This window comes from Passer domesticus, chromosome 6 (assembly GCF_036417665.1).
Source record: "Passer domesticus isolate bPasDom1 chromosome 6, bPasDom1.hap1, whole genome shotgun sequence".
NCBI classification, from domain to species: domain Eukaryota; kingdom Metazoa; phylum Chordata; class Aves; order Passeriformes; family Passeridae; genus Passer; species Passer domesticus.
Window position 1 is genome coordinate 56,339,443 of NC_087479.1, and position 9,242 is coordinate 56,348,684.

The following is a 9,242-nucleotide window of genomic DNA, read 5'->3' on the forward strand; positions in this document are numbered from 1 at the left end:
TAAACTGGTAGCTCTGGGCAGCTTTGAAGCATCACAAGTGGAGGGTTTTGTCTCCAGAAGATTTACTAGCAGTGATCTTTTCTTCAGTCGTTTTATTAGCCTCCTTTTACATATGTATAGCAGTGAGGGGGGAAACCTGTTGTTGGTGAAGTACAGAGCCTATTTCCCCTGTGGTATTCACACACAAAAAAAAAAAAAAAAAAAAAAAAAAAAGTGTGAAAAATTTTTGCCCAGGGCCTCCCCAAATTTTGAAACTTAGCTTAGCACCATGAGGTTTTCTAACCCTTCCAGCCTTCTCCACCCCCTCTTTTAAAGGTTGAAGCTGGGCTAACAAATTCAGCAGTGAGAATGGATGCCCTGCCCTTGGCTTCCTGGAGCTGCCAGAAGAAATCTGGACCCCCTGGCCGAAACGCTGAAAAGTTTTCACCCACTTAGCATGGGTTTTATAATTTTAACTTGCAAGTTCTTGTTGAATTGAGCCCTGTTGCGTGGACAAATTGGACAAGAAAAGTTTAAATGTTACCACTTTGGCTTCTCCTCAAGTGGTGCTGAGCACAGATGTTTGAGGGGGCCATCATGTCCCTGTAAGAATGGGGGCTTTGTGTGCATAACCTTACAAAGGGCAGAATAGCCCTGCTTTGCTGCCAGCCACAGGATCATCCTATCTTTATGTGTTGATTTATTAGGCCAGGGATGAATGAAACCGTAATTAATATTACTGAAGCATTAGAGTCTATTTAATTTAAATGCCACTGAATATTTCACTTTCAGTTGGGAGTGACAATGTGTTCGGGACTGTTGGTGAAAGCCTCAGCCATCTGTTACCCCTACTAAGAAGGGAAGACAAGAGAGACACAGGGCAACAGAGAGCACTGAGCTTTGTGGCTTTTCCAAGCCTCCAGGATCATCACTCAACTCAAGGGCAGCCAAGAAACATTCCTGCACACTGGACCCTCAGTGTATGGGGGAAAGGCCTGAAAGGGTATGGGGACAGCACACCTCCCTGAAGGATGGAGAGAGGGGGACACAGAGTGACAAAGGTGGGGATTTACAGTAAGTACATTTGTAAATGCACACCTAAAATGCATCTGAGCACGACACCAAAGTGCTGTGGCAGTGGAAAGGGCAGAGCAGGAAACTGGTCAACCTATAGATGGTGTAAAAATATTTTAAAATGGGGAGAGGGAGGGAGGAAATAATCAAAGCAAGGTCTGGCTGTTGGTTTTAATTAGCGTAAGAAGCGAGGTTCCAGTCCAGCTCCACTGTAGCAAACATTCAGGCTTTGACGTGGTGGGTATCACAATTTTGGGAGCACGAGGCGTTCCCCACGAGCTGCTGCTGCTGCCAAATGGTCTCCACCAACCCGAACAAAAAAAACCAAAAAAACACAAAAAAAAAGAAAAAAAAAAAAGAAAAACAAAAAAAAAAAAGCAAACTGAAGGGGGAAACAAAAAGGGCAGCAGTGAAGGCAGCAGGCTTAGTCCCGGGGAAATGCTGCGGGGCACGAAATGAGCAGCCGGTGAAGCATCACCTTCGCTCCTGCAGAGCCAGAGGAGGGTCCCGGGCAGAGCCAGGGGCTGGGAACTGCGCTGGGAGGAGTGTGCCGGGGCTGGCCCTGCCTGGGGGACGCCGGGGAAGGACGCGGGTGGGAGGCTCCGTAGTCCGTGGGATGGTAATTAGCACAGTGGGTTTTCTTATAATTGGGATCATTTGTTCTCCCAGTTTTTCTCCTGCGAACTGATTTCATGCCAGAGGGAAGCTGTGTGACTCACACCTTGCCATGCCAATTAGCTGATAAACATCAAATGTAAACAAAGATGGCCTAATTAAGACTAGTCGCCCAACCTCTACATGCATCTTGTCAAAATCCCACCAGCCTTTCAGAGCCAGACTTATTTTCTTGTTTGCTGGGGCTAAATTAGCGGCTTTGCACAAGAGCCTCTTATCTTTGAGAGAATCTCAGGGCAGGTAATGAGGAAAATTGGGAGCTGTGTCACCCCCTCCGCCTCAGCAGGTGCCTCCTGCCAAGGCTGAGGGCAGGGATGTGTCTGCCAGGGGGTGATGCTGGAGGCTGACCCGGCAGCCGCATCCCGAGGTGTTCACTCCGCTTGTCCTCCGCTGTCTGTACGTGAAATCCGTGATGTGTGTGTCTCCTGCTGCTCTCACCTGCTGTGAAAATTCATCAGTCAGAGTCCCCGGCTCGCCACGGGCCCGGCCCCCGGCTCGCAGCCCGGGGAGAAATAACTCTTTTTCTTTTTCTTTTTCTCTTTTTTTTTTTTTGCACTTTGGAGCGCAGGTGTGCGACAGCCGCGCATCCCACCCAGCAGCAGCGTTTCGCACCCACTTGGCGCCGCAGCGCAGGTGAGCTGCCGCAGAGGAACAAGCCCAGGGAGGAATTTTTATTCCAGGAGGTATCCTAATGAAATCCACAGGATGGTTTCGTCGCATTATTAAAAAAAAAAAAAAAATTAAAGGGCCAGAAGTATCAGCGGATCATCTGGACCATCCCTCTGCATCAGTGAAGACCCCCAGGGTCGCTGAGGCTCCCTCGGTCCATCCCAGCAGCCTGTCCTGGTTTCTCATTGGCCTTGCTGCCAGGGAAGACACGCCTCGGGCTTGAACCGAGTCCCTTTGCCCCGCACTGAGCCCGTTTGCTGCAGTCCTACCCGGGAGGAACACAGACAGCAAGCCTTCCCCCTGGTCACTATCTTTTAGAACTTGAAGGTTGTTATCATCTCTTCCTCCTCAGCACCTTCTCCTCTTAAAGCTCAGCAACTCCAGGTGATTGATCTGTCCTGCATAAATCCTTTGTTCCAAGCCTTTCATAATTTTCAGCACTCAACTCTGGCGGCTCTTCAAGGCTCTCTGTTGCTCCTAAGGCAAAACATCCCAATGGGAGCGTGGTACCCACCTGGCTGTGCTTCACCCCATCTCTGGTGTCACCACGCTTGTCCCCCCTGCACTGTACCTTGCTCCTTCCAGCCCAAAATGATCATCCTGAGCGCCAAGCTGCCCCCCTGCATGTCACTGGTCCGCTTTGCTTTGGGTCATCTGACACTGGGATTGGGTAATGCCAGTTCCAGGACAGGAATGACAATTTGGCAGTGGCTGGTTGCAAGGCTGACCATGCCCCAGCTCAAACTGGCACTGAAGGCACTGCTGCTGTCCCGTGGTCACTGGGGGATTGCAGGATCTCTTCATTCAACATTGTTCACAAAAGCTTCCTGAGAAGGACTGCCTTCCTGAAGTGAGGGAAAACTAGAGGCAGGGCTCCTCTTCTCTCATCCACGGCTTCTCCCCACATGGCAGGACTTCCCCTGCCTCAAGCTGCATCAAGGGAAATACAGGTTGGATATTAGGAAGAAGTTTTTTCCAGAAAGGGTGATGAATTATGGAATGTTCTGCCCAGGGAGGTGGTGCAGTCACCATCCCTGGGGGTGTTTAACAAAGCCTGGATGTGGCACTGGGTGCCATGGTCTAGTTGAGGTGTTGGAGTTGGGTTGGACTCAGTGATCTTGAAGGTCTCTTCCAACCACAGTGATTCTGTGAATTCTGTGAAAATAACTGGAGTGATTTAACACATTTTGTTCTTGACAAATCCCCACTGGTAGCTCCGCCTGGGGTGTCTACAAATAGTTGTGTGTTTATTTGTTCCAGCACTTTCCTGGGGTGAAAACCATGTTGGCCGCCTTGTCTAAAGCTCACCAGTGCCTCTTTTCCCCGTGTGAAGGTCCTCAACAAGCCCTTGGTGAAAGCTGCTAATGGCTCTGAGCCCACCTCAGGCCCTTTGCTAACAATCCCAGGCAGCTGGGGAATAACCTCTCACACCACGTCCTGAGAGCAATACAGCACTGCTGATCCTTCCCTGCTTCCCACTAAAGATCACAGGATACCTCTCAGGGAAATTAGCTCTTCTGGTTTAGTCTGCTTGAAGTGGTGGCTCATTCATCCACACGTGGCAGAGGGATCTGCTCCTTCCAGAGGAGGCAGCAGTCAGCTGTGCTCACCCTTCTCTTCCATGGCCAGTTCCACAGTTTGTGTCAGCATCCCTGGGAATGACCAGTATTGTAAATGCAGGGCGACCCCAATGTCTGGGAAGAATGATTCATCTGACTCCATGATATCAGAAGGCTAATTAATTACTTTATCATACTATATTACACCACATCTAAACTGAAACTGCACAAGCACTCAACTCAACCAAACCTCCTGACTACTGACCCACAGCTTGCAGAGACTGGTCAAGAAAACAAAACACTCACATCAGAATCCAATCAAGCAAATTCCTTCAGGTAAATAATCTTCCAACACATTCCACATACCCCAAAACACAGGAGCAGTAAATGAGATAAGAATTGTTTTGATCTCTGTGCTTCTCCAGGAAAAACCTGAGAGAGAGAATTATGTCTCTCTCTGTTCTGAGAATGTGAATGCCACGGACCAGGTTCGATGGAAGGACAGGTGAAGGAATGCAGGAAAGGCAGACATGGTGCAACTGTAAAGGATGGCCAGTCACAGCCTGTCAGCAGCATTTCCTTTCCAACACCCAGAAAGGAACTCGGCCTCTCCCCACCAGTCTGACCAGGTTGGGAAGTAGGATTGGGTAGATCACTCTTTGTAGGGGAGGAATGGGATGTATGCATTCCCACACAACAATTAGAAGTAATTCTGACGTCATTTATTCAAAGAACCTTATGGCCAAACCTTCAAATCTTTGGAAGTTATGTGCCTCACAAATGCTGGGCACTGCTTCCCGGAGTAGCCAGGGAGGATGTGCTGGTACCAGGCTGGAGGAGTGAGTGGAGGAGCTTCACACAAAAGTGCTGGTGTCCCAGTCGGTGCAAACACACAGAAAATCAAGCAGAGAAATGCAGATTGTGATGCCTTGTGCAGGCTGCCCCAGAGCAGAGGCTGGGCAGAGCTACAGAACAAAGCAGGGATTCATTCCAAGGATCTCCTCCATGGATCCACCTTGGGCAGCACCAGAGCCCAGCCAGGGCTGCACCCAAGATGAACCCAAATGGCCCCAAAATGCACGAGCGCTGCCGGGGTCTCTCCCTGGGCTCAGCTCTGCTCCATGTGCACATTGCAGTTCAGTGTCCAGTTCCAGCTGCAGCCCCTGCAGTCCCATCCTGCTTGTTTTTCTCTCTGCAGCCCACGGGGTTTGTGCTCTTGGGCTGAGATTGGGATCATTTGTCCTTGGTGCCCAGCTGGAGCAGGAATTGTTTTGTCTCCCTGCTCTGTGCACAGAGCTCACCATGCCCTCATGTGAAGCCCAGACCCACACACTAAAGCAGCACAGAATGTGAGAAATAGAAAAGCTGAACCTGAGGCATCAGTTGCACTAGCAGCGTGGGTGTACTCACAGCTCACATCCAGCTTACAGCACAGAAATGAAGGTGTGAAGATACCTCAATTATTTTAATGAGTAAATCATCTAATACATGCTAAAAAAACCATTTCATGGCTGTTCAACAGTCTGGTGGGGTGCTGGGGAAGACAGTTTTCAATAACGTGTAAAGCACCCTTGCCAGTGGTGTCAGCAGGAAGTTTTTTGTATTTCATGAACTTAGTATTGTCTAAAAGCATTTTGAAAAGAGTTTACCAGCTAATCAGCAAAGTGACATAATTATGCCAGATGACAAAGCGTTTCCCGTGTTTGAGTTTCTCCTCTGGCAGGGCTCAAAACAACGTGGAGCCTCATAACTTTTTAAATTCCAGTCAGATCCTGCACGCTCTCCCCACTGGCCTCCAGCTGACTCATCCTTTTTAGAATATTTCTTTTCATTGCTGTGTCTGTAGGCTGCACATCCTGGAGCTGGAGCCAGACCAAGCTGGTGCTAGCCAGTGTGGTGAACCAGCATTTCTCCATGGTGGTTTCATCAGCTTCTACTGAATTTCAGCTTTTACTGAAAAGGAAAGGGAAAAAAAACAATCAAGCTCTCTAGGGAGGAGGAGCAAGCTTTGTGGCCTCGTGGAGGACTGCTCTGGGGACAGGGCAGGGCAAGAAGAGCAGTGGGAAAGTGAGACTGAACCACAGAGGGGAGCTGCAGCAGTTCCCCATGGCAGCATCACCTGTGGGAGCTGTGCGTGCCTCCCTGTCCCCACCTGCACACCCAGGGCACGGGGACGCTGGAGGGGAGATGACCCACACAAGTTCACAAATGAGGCTGCTGCAAGGGTGAAGCGACCTGGAGCTTCCTGGAGTGTCCCTTCCCCAAGGTCCCACAGCAGTGGAACCCCTCAGGCACATCAGCATCCACCTCCCAAGGCTGCAGTCCCTCTGCCTGCCCTGCCTGGCACAGCTGCCACGTGCCAAGTGGCCCTTTCTCTGGGTGAGAACCAAAGGGAGAAAGAAGGATGCTCATCAGCCAGAAAAGCACCATGTAAGTAGAAATGGAAGATTTCCAGCTCCTAAAGAGCTACCAGTGAGCATTTCCAAAGTGGCGTTAAAAAACACTTTGAAGTACAGATCATGAGTTTTTAAAAAAATGCATTTGGGGGATAAATCCATACCTCATTCCAAAGAAACAAACCAAGCTGCATTTTACTAAATATAGACACGTAAAGGCACAGGAAAATTCATCAAAACTCTCAATCATATCTCCCAAAGAGATGTGTTGTGACAGGAGAGCAGCAGCACCATGAAAACAAGGGCTCGGTATCCCGGTACTTACACGCACGAGTTACCTCCGTGGTGTGAGCAAAGCCACTGGATCAAACACTCGCAGGATTACACCCCTCACAGCTCCCACCAGGTCACTTGGAAGGATCTTTCCCACCAGAGGGTGGCCCAGGCTCCCAGCCCTTCCTCTGTGCCCACGGTGAGTCTCCAGAGCTCAGATTTTCCGCCATCGGGGATCGAGCAGAAACGTAACACTGGGAAAAAAAAAAAAAAAGGCTTTATTGATTGGGTTATACGAAATGATCCCCTCTGCAGCACAGTTTACACTAAGCCTCCAAATCTGACATCTCTTTGAAAGCTCTCTTAATATATCCAATTATAGATTTTCAGCAACTTTGTGGAATGTCGGCTTTCCCGGCGACTGACCCCGGAAAACACCATTGAAACCAGGAGGGATTTTGCTATTGAGCTCAGTGGGGGAGGATCAGGTCCTACATAATTTTATTGTCAGCAATGATGACCTCTCTTCACAAATGAAGAATGCCCATCCTGAACCGTGGCCTTCGGAACGTAAACCATTTATTTTTATAGCTGGATCCTTCCCCAAGTGGGATATTTTGTGCATGGTTAACTTATCCCAGGGCTTTAAATGCTTGCCAAGTGGCTTTAATAGCAGGATGTTGTTTAAAAAGATTGGGAAGGATTGTGGGCAGTAATAGAGATAATTGCCAAGGAGAGATAAATGAATCTTCAATCTCAAACCAACTTGGCTTTATCACTGGGTCAGGAGGGAAGATCCAGAAAAATCCCCTGTCTAAGACTAAATGTGTAATGATAGTTTGGGGTTTAGGCAACTTGGCAGCCGTCGAGATTTTTTCATAAAACATCTTTGGAGGCTTAATACAGGTTTGCAGTTCCATATAAAGGCATGAAATCCCCTTTTCTCTCCGGGGATTTGGCATTGTGCAGTAAAAAAGCTGGAGGTGAATTTCTGGGAGAGGAGCAGAGACAGTGCCATCCTGAGCAAGGAGCTGGGCAGGTGGCACCAGGAACAGCACCTGAAGGGGCTGAGCACAGATCCAAGCAGGTCAGGAGTGTTTTGTAGGACACAGGTCACCTGCAAGGGGTACAGGTGTCCCCAGGATGTCCCTCAGTGCCACCCTTCAGCTGCCCTTTAGCCCCTGGAGCAGCTGGGAGAGGACGATGCCTGCCAGACCCAGAGCTTCCCTCTCTGCTTGGGAAATAGCAGAGGAAGCACATCTAGGACACATTTAAGTGTATTTATTTATTTATTCATTCGCCAGGGAGGGGAGGAGGTTGGAAGCCAACCATTTTAATGAGGAATTATCTTACCTTACCATGCAGAATAAGGTACTGCATGACACAGCAACTTTTCAGGTCAACCTTTTTTAAAATGAGTTGCCAAATAAAGAGCATTGAACAGGGGGAGAAACGAGGACTGACTTCAGGCTGGTCTCGCCTGTTAGGATTTGGGGGCTTTGAGTGGAGTGCCAGCTTTTCTCCCTCTGTGACCTCCTCTCTTTCCCTGCCTGCTGCCAGACAGTGCCCAGGCTGTGGGACCCTTGCTGCTCCCTGCAGTCTAGGCTACCCAAGGTCACTCCTGAGAACGCTCACAGGGCTTTTAAAGGAATGGCAAAAAAAAACATTTTAGAGAGAGAGATGACTTATTTTTAAGCAAAGGCCTTACCCAAAGCAAGGGTAAGGAAAGCAAGGGGGACTTCTGGGATGTAATCAGTCCATGTGGAGCACTCATGGGGCTTTCATGAGAGTAGAGAAGAACTTTTAGTGAATTATAAGTTATTTTTCAGCAAAGACCTTTTCCAGCTCCACGCTTTTCCCAGTTATCTCCTTACCAGTCTGCTTTTCTCCTTTCCAAAGCCTATATTCCCAGCTATGGGAAATAACACGGAGGAAACTCAGAAGGATTGTACAAGGAGAAGCCTGATGGAAAGATTTCTCTCCTTATGATCTGAACAGGAAACAGTGACCCGATTTTTTCCAAAAGCAATATTAAAAGAGTCAGATCAATGTACCACAAGCAATACAAAATGGGACACCTCTGGATTAAAGAGTCACTGTTTCAAACCACCCAGCTACTCCCCATGTTTGCAATGGGAAACATGAGTTGGATAAGAGCTGTGGAAGAGGTGGATGGTGTGTTATGACAAACTTTCCTGTCTAAGTAAGGTCCAGGAGGAGTGTTGTTCTTGTGAGATTCACAACAACAATACCAACAACAACAAAAAAAAAAAAAGAACCCCTGAAAAACTATAACCAAACAGACAAAAAAACCAACAAAAAAACCCCAAAAAACAAAACATAACAAACTGCAAAAAAAAAAAAAAAAACCCATAACAAAAGCCGTTCAAAACCAGTTCAAACACAAGGCATGAAATAAAACTGGGCCAGAACCACCCCAAAGCATGCAAACCAAATCCCCTGCCGGTGAGCACAGCTGCATTACCCCGAAGGAGAACCTCCTTGCTGGTGTGGGAATTGCAGCCTGGAATTCCCGGCTCAGGGATTTGCATTTCCAGGCTCTCAGCCCGTCTCTGGGGAAGGGGTGCAGCCTCCCCAGCCGGCAGGCCCTCAGCTA